We start from the raw sequence: 17,101 nt of genomic DNA on the forward strand, positions 1-17,101 counted from the left end.
TATGAATATCAAATTCTTTATAAATATTTTATGGAAAAAAAAGTCGGATTACATAAGTTCCTTTTTGTCACTACTTTCATCTCTATTCTTCTTATCCAGTCATTATTTTTATATTTAACTCAATAATTCATTTGTCAAACTACTTATCCCAAAAAAAATTCATTTGTCAAACTATTTTTCCTATAAAAAAAACAGTACAGTTATAGGGTTAATTAGAATAACGAGCATTTCTTTTAGACAAGAAGACCAGCTAAGGAATAAAGTATGACTAATATTACTTACATTTAAAGAAAGTCATGGGATATATAAAATTTAGTTGAACGAGAGCCGGTTATTCATTTTAATTTGCATTTATGTTAACCCAAACATTTTAATAACGGAAGTCCTAGAACTTTAGGTAAATTTAACTCAGTAGCTAAATTTATTAGCTACAAGGCACGCGGCCCCTGCCTTGTGAACGAGGAGGACCAGGCAAAGCTAAAACCTACGATACTGCTTCGAAAGTAGAGCAAAACTATCAAAATTGCAACCTTTTACTATATTTAGCCATACACAACTGCAAGGTTAAGTACTCGAAGAAGAAGGACTTGAAACACACGCATGCTCGAACGCACGAGTAACTTGGACAGAATTCATGCCTTGAAACTCTTATAAGGAACTGACCTTTGTAATGGTCACTTGTATCTATCAAGCCTTTCTTTGAGACTACATAGTGTCATTTATCTTCTTCGGCTGCGGACGCTTGTATCTATCAAGCTGTTCTTTAAGAGGTTTATTATGGAATTTGCTATGACTCTGGCACTGGTTTTCATATTGCCACCTAAAACAACAAAAATGGGAGAAAATGGAAGTTTGTTAGGAATAGGATGGATGAAAAACCCAATCAGCCATGTTTATACGATATTCATCATTTCAGGTAGCAGATTCATCCATTGCTGCTAATTCCAAGCCTAGCTCCAACATCTTTGTTGATATATAATGGAAAGCAAATAAAAGATTTATTCTATTCATCATTCTCCATTAAAACGAGACTGCGCTAGAACTGTATATTGGTTGCTATAGAAGGATCTACATCAATCAACGAGTGAACTGGAAATTATATTCTTAATTAATGTAAAAAGGGTTGAGTTCAAACTTAGTTGGAATAGTAACACACGTTTAGAGGAAAAGAAGTGTTTGTTGTCTGCTTCAAGCATAATATTAAGGTTTGAAGATACCGAACCTGACGTAACCATGACAATGGAAATGTTTCTCTCACGAGAAAACCTGAAGACCTTTCTTGTAGTAACTAGTTTTCGTCCGGACCTTTTATTTTATTTTATTATTATTATTATTTTATTTTTATTAATACATTTATATTTGTACTTTTGTAGGTCCAACAAATCACAAACCCGAGACCAAAACTAAACCCTAGCGAAACCTAAACTAACCCTAACCCTAATACTCCATGTTTTTGCTGCCGCCATCACTGTCAATTGAACCTGCCGCCACCAAGCCGATTCCAACGTCGTTCCACCATCATCACCTCAGCAACAGAGTGAAAACCAACAAATCAAATAAAAAATCAAATAAAATACAACCCAATCAATCAATCCCGGAAATCCGGGACTTACCCACCCCACTATGAAACCATCATCACTCCCTCAACAAACAAGCAACCGATTTAAAGAAGGAAGCAAGAAACCATAAAAGGGGGTCTCGGTTCGAAAAAAGGGGGAGAATCGAACTAAAACTAAAAAGGGGAAGAGTTTACCTTTGGGTCTTCGCTTATGGTAACTTCGGTGACCGGATGACAGATTCGAATGGTCAGCTGAAAGAGGAGACTGAAGAGAATAACATACCTTGGAACCAAGTCGATCCGACGGTCCAACGGTGAGATCAAAGACAAGAAAATCGAATAGTAACGGCCTCGTTTCGTTTGTGTATGGGGACTTTAAAGGAAAACCGAGGCCAGATCCATGATTTGGAGTCGAGATGAGTTTGTTGGTGTAATTTGGGGTTCAACGACCACTGAAGACGGTGGCCGGCGGTGACAATCACGACAACAGGCGACGGAGCACCTCGCCAAACTTTGGGAAAATAAAGAGAGTGTGGAGGGAGAAGAAATTAAAAAGAAAACAAATGAAACAAAAATGAAATAAAAAGGAAGAATGGGGCTTTAATACCCCACGCAAAATGACACTGTTATGGGGAGAGGAGTCTGCGCATATGGTGGAGGGGCTAATCGCTCTCCAGATCCCTCTTCGTTTGTGTTCTATCACTTTGAGCATCAAATGCAAGTTATTTTTCTTTTATTTGGATCCTTACATTTTTTCATGCTCTTATTTTAGTCATCACTTGTTTATTGTTATGTTTTGGTTAAATTTTTGATATTGGTCGTTAATTTATGATTTAGTTCATGTTAGTCCCCCTAGATTATTTCATGTTGAAATACACTCGATTTATGTTTCTGGCCCCTATAGTTTTGCCCAATATTAATTTTGGTTCACCATTTAAGAATCGTGGTAGTGGAACGACGAAGTCCAAACTAAGGTGAAGACAAAGCAAACTTGCTTCAAGGAGTTTCTACAATGCAATGACGACGAAGAAAGATCGAGAGCTAAACAAAGATACAAGGAAGCAAAAAGGGAAGCCAAGAAAATGGTGGCTAAAGCAAATGATAAGGTATACGAGGAAATGTAAAAGAGATTAGACACCAAGGAAGGACAAAACGACATCTTCAGACTTGCAAAATCTAGGGAGAATAGGAAAAAAGATCTAGGTAGCATCAGGTTTATTAAGGACAACAATGGCATTCTTTTAGTGAAAGATCATGATATTAAGTGGGTTTGGGTAGTTATTTCTTTGGCTTATTTAATGACGGTGCCTCTCCATGTAGAGATAGTACTGTTGATGGGTTAGCCGACCATCATACTACGGCCAATGACTATCCTACAAGTATGATTGGGTTTAAGGAAGTCAAAATGGCTTTAGAAAGATGGGGAGGGACAAAGTTGTCGGTCCAGATCAAATTCCTATCACTGTGTGGTTGGCCCTAGGAGAAGAGGGAGTTAAGTGGTTGACCAACATCTTTAATATTATTTTAGAGACTGCCAAGATGCCAGAGGAGTGGAGAGAGTCTACGGTGATACCAATCTTTAAGAATAAAGGAGATCCCCAACGTTGTGGCAACTACAAAGGTATTAAACTACTCAGCCATACCATGGAGCTACGGGAAAGGGTGATAGAGGCTAGGTTGAGACAGGTTACTAGGGTTTCGGAAAACCAATTTGTCTTTATGCCAGGCAGGTCTACTACGGAGGCGATTCATCTACTTCGACGGCTTATAGAGAAATATAGGGAAAAATAGAGATCTTCACATGGCGTTCATTGACCTTGAGAAGGCGTATGATAGTGTTCCCTGCGATACGATATGGAAGACCTTGGAAACGAGACGGATCCCAACTGCTTATATCCGGGTAATTCGTGATATGTACTGTAGATCTACTACATACGTCAGGACTACAGTTGGCGACACCAAGGCATTCCCGGTGGAAATCAGACTCTACCATGGGTCGTCTCTTAGCCCTTACATCTTCGCCTTGATTATGGATGACATATATTGTGCGAAACCAGATGGTGTTCCATGGTGTATGTCTTTTACTGACGATATTGTCCTAGTTGCTGAAACAAAAACTGAGTTGAATAGTAGACTGGCTACCTGGAAGACTGCTTTGGAAGAAAAAGGTCTAAGGATCAATATTGAAAAGATAGAGTATTTATGTTCAAACTTCAGTGGGAACCAAAATGATGAAGATGTAGAAGTATGCATAGAAGGACACGTTCTCCACTCAAAGGGTTGTTTCAAGTACCTAGGGTCTATGATACATAAGGATGAGGGTGTAGATGATGACGTTACACGCCGTATAAAGGCGGGATGGCTAAAGTGGAGGGCTGCTACTGGATTTTTGTGTGACAAGAAGGTGCCTAAAAAACTTAAGGGAAATTTTTATAGAATGGCAATAAGACCAGCGCTGCTGTATGGATTAGAATGTTGGGCAATCAAGAAGGATCACATAAGGAGGATGGAGGCCGCAGAAATGAGAATGTTTCGATGGGCATGTGGTAGGACTATGTGAGACATGACACCAAACTCTGATATTATGATGTCCTTGGGGGTGGTGTATGTATCCGAAAAATTGAGGGAGGGAAGACTACGGTGGTTTGGACATGTTCTTAGGCGACAACCGTCGGATACGGTTAGGAGGGTAGAGTCGATTACAGTCGACGATGCCAGAAGGAGAGGACGACCAAGGCGGAACTGGGAAGACTGCTTGAGATTTGATTTGAAGGATTTAGCCCTTACCGAGGACATGACCTCTGATAGGAAAGTATGGAGACTTAAGACCAGGGTAGCCGATTAGTACGGGTCACATCCATAGGGTGTAACATTTCTGTCTTCTTTTAATGCATTTGTTGTAATTTCTATGACTTCTACTTTTTATACGTTTCTGTCATTGGAATTAATGAAGGCTTAGAACTAGGGTAGCGGATTAGTGTTGCCTTAGTTTAGGTTTTAACCCATTTGACTTTATTCCTTCTCGTAGTTTGCTATCGTTGACTTCTGTGTATCATTCTCTTCATGTTTCCTCTTTTTAATTTTAGTCGGGTCTTACGTTTCTGTCTATATGCAGAGATTATTATGCAGGGATTACTTCCCATTACAGAAGCGATATGAAGACTGTATATGAAGATTGTTCAAATATGTATTTATTTATTTATTTATTTATACATGCATTGCATTTTATCTTTATTTTTAATTTTCTGACTGCCGGAAGTCTTCCACGGAAGCTACTCTCAACCATGCGTTGGGGGCAATCTACTACCCTACCTCCCCTTTACCCCATTGCATATGAGAATAGGGTTTTATTGTTGTTGTTATTGTTTGACATGTTATTTCTATTTTTCTTTTGATTTAGCCGTTAGTTTAATTCACTATGGTCTATATTTAGTACTTAGGTTTTTTATTTGCTGTAGTTTAGCCCATACACTATATGCATGTGCTTAATAGCTTATAAATGTTAAATATTATATATTATAGTATTAAATGTACATATATGATTAGATTTAGTTTTTATTATGTTTGTCGTATGTGTATATAATATTATTAAGTAACATTTATTTATTTATTACTTATGTATCTTAAATATAAATATTTGTTTAATATTTTAATATCTTTAAAATTTGTTAATTATTCGACTAACCTATGAGAGACTTTTAAAAATTTGGGTGTCCCTCCGAGAGTTATTCGAATAAAATTATTTTAATATTATTTGTTGCTTATTAAGTAAATTAGATATATCTTATTCATGAATAAATATTTTTTTATTTTATTTTATTTATTTTTAGTTGATTATCTTATTTATTCATCTTTGCTTAATTTTATCTACTTATTGTGTTGATATTTCATCCATCATGCACATATCATTTATTATTGTTGCATTCATAAATCATTCATTTGTTTTCTCTTTTTCTAAAATGATCAAAGGCAATGTTATCTTGCATCATGGGTTAACAAAACTTAGTCCAACATGACTGGATTTCAATTTCCGTTAATTCACATAGTAAAGGGGACATCATTTTTTTATAAAGTCGAGTGAATTAAATATTTTATCGACTCAAATATTTTAAAAAAATATATTCGCTCATTATTTGAAATTCATTGAAATAAAAGGATTCTAATTTAAATTTTGAATTCAAATTTGCAAAATTTCACTACTTAGATAACGTATTATCGAGAGGTATCAATTTTGGGCGTTGTGGGGTGCTAATCTTTTCCTACTCTCCTCACTCAGGGGTGAGAAGATGAATCCAGCGGAGACACTCTTCTCTGTCGTTGGTGAACAGTGGCCGGCGTCAATCAGTGATGGCCGACGCGACAAAGGTTCACGAGATTTTGAAAAATGAGATAGCTGATTGAAGCTCTTGAGAGAGTTTTAATGAATCTCCCCCCTCTCTTTTTATCAAAGGCGGTTGGGTAAGAAAAATAATGGATTAAGGTTTTTGAAATTATTAAAATGGGTATTTGTATGATTCCTAAAACGGTGTCGTTTAGGGGTTTAGGTTTTCTAACACCTGCGCGTGGGTTAATACCCCTTTTAGTCACTTGATGCTTTCTGTTATAGCCATGAAATGGAACTTGGTTTGCGCATGATCCTTTAGATTTTGCATTCTTACATTTTAGTCCCCTTTCGTATGTATTCGTAGTTTGGTTTAATACCTAACCTTGGCTGATAACTTGAAATTTACTACATTTTAGTCCCGATGCATATTATGTTTGAACTTATCATATTTATGCATTAGATCTTTTAGCATTCATTTATATTTATTTTAATAATTGTTTTAATTTGAAATAATGTGGAATATTGTTAAACAATCCCCCTGTGTTTATTATTGTTTGGATTTGGTCCCTATTTTGTTGTGGTTTATATTTTGGTCCCTGTACCTTTTTTTTCATTTTTCATCATCATCATCATCATCATCATCATTATTATTATTAATTTAATTTACTATTTTATATATTTTTAATTCATGTATTTTTTGTTATTTTACTATAGTCCTTGCATTTTATTATATATTTGATCTAGGTGTTTTATTTGATTCGATTTTAAATCCTCTCATTTTTAGTTTAATATAATTTATTTACCTTTTCATGTTAATTTGCTTTAAATGATGGCTTACCCTTTTTTTACGCTCCTTTTTCTTTAATTTACTTATTGTGTACTTGTGCCATTCTTTTTTGTTGTTTTAAATTCTTTCTTTCTTTAATTCAATCAGTTATGATAGATTGTTCGTATCCTTAATTCCTCCATTTTTATTTCTTTCCCCTCTTAATTTGATTAAAATTTCTCAATAATTCCATTTAATGTCATTTATTTTAATTTTGTGTGCTTTTGACCTTCACTTCTAAATTTTGTAATTGAGTCTTTGGACTAGTTTAATTGTAATCTTGAATTATTCTTGTTATAAATGTATTATACTTTAAATATAAATGTGTGTTTAACATTTATAAAATTTTCAATTTGTTCGACTAACCTATGGAAGACCTCCAAAAATATGGGGTGTCCTTTCGAGGTTATTCAGATAAAATATTTTAATATTATTATTTGTTTCTTATTAAGTAAATTAGGTATATATTATTTATTTTTTAATAAAATATTTATTAGAATAAAAATATATTTTAAATTGGATATATAATTTTTTAGTGATTTTAATAAATAAATACTCATTTTTTTATTTTATGATTTATTTATTTATTTATCATTGCTTAATTATCTTATTTATTTATTTATTTATCTTTGCTTAATATTATTTCATGTTGATATTTCATTCATCCCGTATATGTCATTTAATATTGTGGCATTCATAAACCATACATTTTGTAACATCCTCCATACTAGGTTAGTGATCAAATTGTGAAATTTTATAATTTAGCGATCAAAGTTGATAAATTGAAAGTTAAGGGAATTGATTGAAATATTTGGTGTAGGATCAATTAGCAAAGCATGGGGAACTAAAGGGGCAAATGAGTCTTTTGACAAGGAAATAATTAACTGTTTCTTAAGGATATTTAATAAACCACGTGGAAAGCTAATGAGAGAAACAAGGTTCTGGATATTTCTTTCTTCTTCCTTCTCATTCTCTGTCGTGAAGCCAAGCTAAAGGTGAGTTTTGTTGTTGATTAAATTCTTGAAGAATTTAAGGTTTCTTATTGATCCTTAGTTGATAACTAAGCTTAAGGAAAGCTTAGATTATCTTAAAACAATAAGATGAGGAGAATATGAAGAATCAAAGAAAGGAAGTAGAAAAGTGAAATCTTGTATTAGAGTTCCTAATAAGAATTAGAAGTGGAATTTGACTTGTTATAAAGCTAACTAAGAAGTATGAGGTGTTAGAATTCAAATTAGAACATGTTGGAATTTGGGTTAGATTCTTAAATTCTACATGGAGAATTTGATTTTTAAGTTTCAAAAGTATGGAATGGATAATAATTAGTTTAAGTAAGAGTATGCAAGTTAAGGATATATAAAGAGGGGAAATATAAAGTGTTAGTAGACTAAGAAGAGATTTCCGTGCTAAAATGACAATTCTGGGCAATGTGCATCGATGCACATTCATTGTGCACCGATGCATCGATGATTAATTTAAAAAGAAAACATCGAATAGGATTTATGCATCGATGCATAAGGATTGCATCGATGCATCCCCATTAAATACAAACATCGAATAGGATTTATGCATCGATGTATGGTGTAGTGCATCGATGCATACCTCCATTAAAAGATGAAAATGGCGTTTCTTTTAGACTAAGAAATGATAGTTTAGAATATATTAATTAGTATACTGATAAGTATCAATGAATTACTATGTAGATATCGAGCCTAAACGAGTTCCGGAACCATCAACAAGTAGGATCAATCGAGGGAAAGACAAAGAAATCTAGGTGAGTGCATATGCATAGCATGAATATGTATTTTATTCAGTTCTAGACTTGTGATAAGTCTAGATTCAATATTTTGATACATGATCGTAGTTCATATGATGATATATGACATGAATCCATACCATATGTATTATGGGACATGAATATGAAAGAAAAAGTTATATGAGTTATATGATAAAGGTATGGAAATAATATGTCTACGTGATATAAATTAGATAAATTGTGAAAGCCCATGTTATGTAAATGAGAACTATAGGTATAGTTGGCATATGTATATGATTCTTAAGGAATGATATGTGGTCCTTATGGACATTATTATATAGCACTGTGGTGCAATTCTACGCGGCACTCTGGTGCAATTCTACGTGGCACTTCGGTGTAATTATATGAGCTATGGTGACAGCATAGTGCACAACCTCACAATACTCACATACCTTAGGTTCTTTGTATGGTACCATGGGCTAATGAACTTACTAAGGCGAACTTATGAATGTGAAATTGATAAGTATATGTGTAAGAAACATGGTTTTGGTTATTGCATTGTTTACATACATCTTATTATTGCAACCCATCTCATTTTGGCAATTACTTTATATTTATTGATATTATTATTCTATTGCCTCACTAAGTCGATGACTTAGCGTGTGAGTGTTTCACATATAGGATCTGATAAAGTAGACGATCGAGGTTAAGCAGCTGGAAAACATTACTCCTGCAACTATCAGATCAGAAGCAACTTAATCAGTAGGTCATTTTGTTATGAAAATGGATGTTGGCATGTAATTAAAGAGTTAAGTTGTGTATGCTCTGAATATTTTGGTAAACTTATATTACCATATGTATATTATTGTATTTTTCGTAATATAAGTTCAAGTATTTTACTATTATTTGTAATGAGTTGTATTTTAAAAGTCAATGTAATATCTCTAACTCGTATCCGAGTTGGATACGGGTTGGGGGTGTTACATTTAATGGTATCAGAGCTATGGTTTAGCCGATTCTAGGCATAAACCAGAGTCTATAGAGTCTTTAAATGGAATACATGCCAACAAATAGTGAGAATTTCTGATATGGTATAGTTTGAGTATGCTGTTTTGCTAATAGAACAATGTGTTTATTCTTATTAGATGTCCGGACATAATAGCTCCCGAAGTGAAGCAGGAGAAGATAGGCCTGCTGAAAGCAGTAATTCACCTGCCCTGGCCAGGCAAGGTGAAGAACATGCATCTCAAGGAGTGCCTGTGCAAGATCAAGATATGTTCTTCAGAACGTTAGACGCTATTCTAACGCGTCTTCAATCTCCTGCTCCACCAACTCAAAGGATGAATGTAGCAAAAGAGTTGAGAGGTTTAGGAGCTCCCGAATTTAAGGGAGAAACCGAAGAAGGTCCGGTTGCGGCAGATCTTTGGTTAAATGATTTAAAAATCATGTTGGATGGTCTCCACTGTTCTGAAGTGGAGAAGTTAGATGGAGCTGTCTCGTTGTTGAGGGGTCAGGCGAGAATATGGTGGACGAACGTCACCATGAGGATGCCTAGTGACCAATTGACTTGGTATTTATTCTTATATGAATTTAAAAACAAGTACATTGGAGATCAATTTATTCGACAGATGAAGCAGGAGTTTTTGAATTTGAAACAGATGAACCGCTCTATATATGAGTATGAATGTGAGTTCAACAAGTTGAGTAGGTTTGCATCTGAGCTTGTGCCTACTGAAAAAGAGGCTTGTGAATGGTTTGTGGAGGGTTTACGCCCTAGATTGAAAGAGATGCTGATAGTATTGAATTTGTCCTCGTTCCAAGAGGTGATCAATCGTGCCAAGGATCTTGAAAGAGCTCAGAATGAGAGATTCAGGGATTTTAGAGTTCAGACATCAAAGAGAACGGGTGCTTCTTATAGCTCAGCACCATTAAAAATGGGAAGAGACTCGGGATTTCGATTACAAGCTAGATCAGAATCAGTTGCATCATCTGCTAAGGGAGCAAGTCAGGCAAGACCTAGACAGACGCAGTCAGTGGGATCTGGTGTTGGGAGATCTACTCCGAGTCAAGAGAGACAGTGTCAATACTGTGGGAAAAACCATTCTGGGGATTGTCGGATGGCTGCTGGGACTTGTTTTCGATGCGGAGATGCCAGACATTTTATCCGGGATTGTCCATTGATGGTTGGTGAGCCTGCACCATCTGAAAGAGTTGGTTTTTCCTCACAAAGAGGTCGAGGAAGAGGCAGAGGAAGGAACCCGTCTGAATTCTCTGCTCAACCTGAAGTTCGATCAACCGCACGGGTGTATAATCTAAAGACAAGTGAAGACCGTGATGACCCTGATATTATAGCAGATACTTTTCAGTTGTACGATAAATTAGTATTGGTACTGATTGATCCGGGTTCTAATTATTCTTATATTATAAGTAAGTTAGTAAAGGAATTGAGGATTCCCTTAGAAGCTACGAGTAATGAGATTATAGTAACAACTTCATTAGGTCATAGTGCTCGGGTGAATAAAGTCTTTAAGGGGTGTCCCATAAAGGTTCAGGGAATTGAATTCCCTGCTAATCTGATGGAATTACCCTTTGACGAGTTTGAAGTGATTATGAGAATGGATTGGTTGTTCTGTTACTATGGAGATGCTAATTGCAGATTGAAAAAGGTAACCCTGAAAAGTCCAGGAGGAACAGAGATAAGTGTGAGCAGTGAAAAGTTTAATCCCTTAGCAAATGTAATGTCAGTAATGTCAGCTAAGAAGCTATTGCTACAGGGATGTCAAGGATTTATTGCAAATGTGATAGATTTAAGAGCTATAGAGAAAGGGCTAGAGGAGATTCCAATAGTTCAAGAATTCCCTGAAGTTTTCCCGGCTGAGTTGCTAGGATTACCTCCAGATAGAGAGGTAGAATTTCAAATTGAAGTAATGCCAGGAACCGCTCCAATTGCAATGACACCTTATCGGATGGCTCCGAAAGAATTGCAAGAGTTAAAGAATCAATTACAAGAGTTAAAGAATCAATTGAAAGAGTTGTTAGGAAAGGGATTTATTCGACCAAGTGTATCACCTTGGGGAGCTCCGGTGTTATTTGTTAAGAAGAATGATGGATCAATGCGCCTCTATATTGATTATCGACAGCTTAATAAGGTGACCATCAAGAACAAGTATCCCCTTCCGCGCATTGATGACTTGTTTGATCAACTAAAAGGAGTTTCAGTATTTTCGAAGATCGATCTACGTTCAGGTTATCATCAATTGAAGATTCAGGAGAAAGATATTCCGAAGACGGCTTTCAGAACGAGATATGGTCATTATGAATTCATCGTAATGCCATTCGGAGTAACGAATGCACCAGCTGCTTTCATGGATCTCATGAATAGGATTTTTCAGCCCTATTTGGACTAGTTTGTTGTTGTCTTTATTGATAACATACTGGTTTACTCAAAGTCCATTGAAGAGCACAGCGCACATCTGAGGCTAGTTTTGCAAATTCTCAGGGATAAAAATCTCTATGCGAAATTGTCCAAATGTGAATTTTGGCTAAACGAAGTAATTTTCTTGGGGCATGTGATCTCGGCAGTTGGGATTAGAGTATACCCTCAGAAGGTTAAAGCTATAATGGACTGGGAAATTCCAAAGAATGTATCTGAAGTTCGGAGTTTCCTTGGACTTGCCGGTTATTATCGAAGATTCGTTAATAATTTTTCGATGATAGTGCTGCCTTTAACAAAGATGATGAGAAAGAATGTACCATTTGTTTGGACTTTTGAATGTCAAGAAAGTTTTGAAGCTTTAAAGAGAATTTTGACGGAAACTCCGATATTGGTTCAACCGGAATCTGGCAAGAATTTTGTAGTATACAGTGACGTATCCCATAACGGGTTGGGGTGTGTATTAATGCAAGAAGGGAAGGTGGTCGCGTATGCATCGAGACAGTTGAAACCACATGAAAAGAATTACCCCACTCATGATTTAGAAATGGCTACTATAGTATTCGCTCTCAAGATTTGGCGTCATTATCTTTATGGGGAGCGTTGTTACTTATATACGGATCATAAGAGCCTGAAGTACCTGATGACTCAAAAAGAGTTGAATTTGAGGCAACATAGATGGGTAGAGTTCTTAAAAGATTATGATGTGATAATTGACTATCATCCCGGAAACGCTAACGTGGTAGCATATGCTTTGAGTAGAAAGACGTTTGCAGCTTTATGAGCTATAGATGTAAGATTATCTTTAAAGGGAAACGGTGGTCTTTGTGTAGAGTTAACCCTTAAACCAACATGGTTGGAACGAATAGGAGAATTGCAAAGTAAAGATGAAACGTGTTTGAAAAGAATTGAGCAAGTAAAGAGCAAAGAGATTAAAGACTTTGAGATTAAGTCAGATGAAAATCTATATTGTAAAGGAAGAATTGTAATACCCGACAATGACGACTTGAAGAAAGAAATATTAACAGAGGCTCATTGCAGTCCGTTAACGATGCACCCGGGTGGAACCAAGATGTATATGGATTTGAAGGATCGATTTTGGTGGTCAGGGATGAAATGAAGCATCACTGAATTTGTGTCTAAGTGTTTGATATGTCAACAAGTCAAAGATGAGCATCAAGTTCCGTCAAGATTATTGCAACCGCTTTTCATTCCTCAATGGAAATGGGAAAATGTTACGATGGATTTTGTTTCGGGGTTACCCTTGACTCCGAACAAAAGAGAATCAATCTGGGTAATTATTGATCGATTAACTAAGTCAGCGCATTTCCTTTCGGTTAGAACGTATTTCTCTATGGAAAAGTATGCAGAGCTGTATATTAGAGAAGTTATTAGATTGCATGGAGTACCTGTTTCCATAGTGTCTGATCGAGACCCTCGATTCACTTCTAGATTCTGGAAATCTTTGCATGGAGCGTTGGGGACTCGTTTAAACTTTAGTACGCCTTTTTATCCTCAGACTGACGGGCAATCAGAGAGAACTATTCAGATATTGGAAGATATGTTGAGAGCATGCGTAATGGAATTCAAAGGATCATGGGAAAAGTATTTACCGCTGGCAGAGTTCGCTTACAACAATAGTTATCAGTCTAGTATAAAGATGGCCCCATATGAAGAATTATATGGAAGGAAATGTCGTACTCCGTTAAATTGGTATTAACTCAAAGATCGAAGTGTTCTTGGTCCGGATTTAATTCAAGATGTAGAACAAAAAGTTCGAGAAATTCAGCATAACCTCAAAGTGGCCTCTGATCGACAAAAGTCCTATTCTGATCTTAAAAGAAAAGAGATTGAGTTCGAGGTTAGAGATAAAGTGTTCCTTAAAGTATCTCCTTGGAAGAAAGTATTACGTTTTGGTCAGAAAGAAAAGTTAAGTCCTAGATTCATTGGGCCATATGAAGTTGTTAAGAGAATAGGACCCGTGGCATATCAGTTATCCTTGCCACCGGAAATGGAGAAGATCCATAACATCTTCCATATGTCCATGTTACAAATATATAGGTCCGATCCCTCTCACATCATTACACCAGAACAAGTAGAGGTCCAATCGGATATGACATATGAAGAAGAACCAGTGAGAATATTGGCTTTTGAAGTCAAACAGTTAAGAAGTAAGACAGTTCCGTTGGTCAAGGTTCTTTGGAGAAATCACAAAGTAGAAGAAGCTACGTGGGAACATGAAGAAGATATGCGACTTCAATATCCCCATCTGTTCGTACAATGAAAATTCGAGGATGAATTTTTTTAGGGAGGCAGATTTGTAACATCCTCCATACCGGGTTAGTGATCAAATTGTGAAATTTTATAATTTAGCAATCAAAGTTGATAAATTGAAAGTTAAGGGAATTGATTGAAATATTTGGTATAGGATCAATTAGCAAAACATGGGGAACTAAAGGGGCAAATAAGTCTTTTGACAAGGAAATAATTAAATGTTTCTTAAGGATATTTAATAAACCACGTGGAAAGCTAATGAGAGAAACAAGGTTCTGGATATTTCTTTCTTCTTCCTTCTCCTTCTCTGCCATGAAGCCAAGCTAAAGGTGAGTTTTCTTATTGATTAAATTCTTGATGAATTTAAGGTTTCTTATTGATCCTTAGTTGATAACTAAGCTTAAGGAAAGCTTAGATTATCTTAAAACCATAAGATGAGGAGAATATGAAGAATCAAAGAAAGGAAGTAGAAAAGTGAAATCTTGGATTAGAGTTCCTAATAAGAATTAGAAGTGAAATTTGACTTGTCATAAAGCTAACTAAGAAGTATGAGGTGTTAGAATTCAAATTAGAACATGTTGGAATTTGGGTTAGATTCTTAAATTCTACATGGAGAATTGGATTTTTAAGTTTCAAAAGTATGGAATGGATAATAATTAGTTTAAGTAAGAGTATGCAAGTTAAGGATATATAAAGAGGGGAAATATAAAGTGTTAGTAGACTAAGAAGAGATTTTCTTGCTAAAATGACAATTCTGGGCAATGTGCATCGATACACATTCATTGTGCACCGATGCATCGATGATTAATTTAAAAAGAAAACATCGAATAGGATTTATGCATCGATGCATAAGGAGTGCATCGATGCATCCCCATTAAATACAAACATCGAATAGGATTTATGCATCGATGCATGGTGTAGTGCATCGATGCATACCTCCATTAAAAGATGAAAATGGCTTTTCTTTTAGCCTAAGAAATGATAGTTCAGAATATATTAATTAGTATACTGATAAGTATCAATGAATTACTATGTAGATATCGAGCCTAAACGAGTTCCGGAACCATCAACAAGTAGGATCAATCGAGGGAAAGATAAAGAAATCTAGGTGAGTGCATATGCATAGCATGAATATGTATTTTATTCAGTTCTAGACTTGTGATAAGTCTAGATTCAATATTTTGATACATGATCATAGTTCATATGATGATATATGACATGAATCCATACCATATGTATTATGGGACATGAATATGAAAGAAAAAGTTATATGAGTTATATGATAAAGGTATGAAAATAATATGTCTACGTGATATAAATTAGATAAATTGTGAAAGCCCATATTATGTAAATGAGAACTATAGGTATAGTTGGCATGCCAAGGGTAGTGGGTCTATGTGGTCCTTCGGGACATATATGTATTCTTTGGAACATGTGTGAGGTCTGGTGAGACACATACTTGATCCTTGGTATATGTATATGATTCTTAAGGAATGATATGTGGTCCTTCAGGACATATATGTATTCTTTGGAACATGTGTAAGGTCTGGTGAGACACATACTTGATCCTTGGCATATGTATATGATTCTTAAGGAATGATATGTGGTCCTTATGGACATTATTATATGGCACTATGGTGCAATTCTACGTGGCACTTCGGTGTAATTATATGAGCTGTGGTGACAGCATAGTGCACAACCTCACAATACTCACATACGTTAGGTTCTCTGTATGGTACCATGGGCTAATGAACTTACTAAGGCGAACTTATGAATGTGAAATTGATAAGTATATGTGTAAGAAACATGGTTTTGGTTATTGCATTGTTTACATACATCTTATTATTGCAACCCATCTCATTTTGGCAATTACTTTATATTTATTGATATTATTATTATATTACCTCACTAAGTCGATGACTTAGCGTGTGAGTGTTTCACACGTAGGATCCGATAAAGTAGACGATCGAGGTTAAGCAGCTGGACAACATTACTCCTGCAACTATTAGATCAGAAGCAACTTAATCAGTAGGTCATTTTGTTATGAAAATGGATGTTGGCATGTAATTAAAGAGTTAAGTTGTGTATGCTCTGAATATTTTGGTAAACTTATATTACCATATGTATATTATTGTATTTTCGTAATATAAGTTCAAGTATTTTACTATTATTTGTAATGAGTTGTGTTTTAAAAGTCAATGTAATATCTCTGACTCGTATCCGGGTTGGATACGGGTTGGGGGTGTTACACATTTATTTTCGTGTTTTTATATATTCAAAAGCAATGTCGTCTTGTTTCGTTAACAAAATTACGTCAAACATAACTAGATTTCAATTTCCATGAATACACGTAGCAAGAGGACATCTTTTTAAATAAAGTGTAGTGAATTAAATCATTTTTCATTGAGTCAAATATTTTAAAAATAGATTCACTAAAAATTCATAAAAATAAAATGATCGTAATTTAAATTTTAAATTTAAATTAGTAAAGTTTCACTACTTAGATAACATATAATATATATATATTAATTTTGGGCGTTGATGGGTGTTTACCATTCCCTACGAAATTTTCCAAAATAAAATCATAATTATTTTAAATTAAATTTATTTATAAAAAGTGGTTATTACCACGTCAAAGATTCTCTCAGCAAAAAACGTTGGCTTTGCCCGTAAATTCCTTACAAATTAAAACGAAAAATAATAGCAACAGCAGTAGTTTCCCTTGTACAACTTGAATTCAACAGTGAACCTTGACTTGAATTTCGTTTGCTGGGGATTCAGTCGTCATCGTTAGAGTACTCGTTAGGGCAAACGTCCCAGACTCCATTCCAATACAACAAATCGCCCTACTTCCCCGTTGTAGGTAGAACTGACGTAAAATTTTATATTAGGAATTGAATTTAATTTATAAAATTTTAAAGAAAAAATAT

Source organism: Hibiscus syriacus, unplaced genomic scaffold (genome assembly GCF_006381635.1).
Source record: "Hibiscus syriacus cultivar Baekdansim isolate YM2019G1 unplaced genomic scaffold, ASM638163v2 tig00111633_pilon, whole genome shotgun sequence".
NCBI lineage: Eukaryota > Viridiplantae > Streptophyta > Magnoliopsida > Malvales > Malvaceae > Hibiscus > Hibiscus syriacus.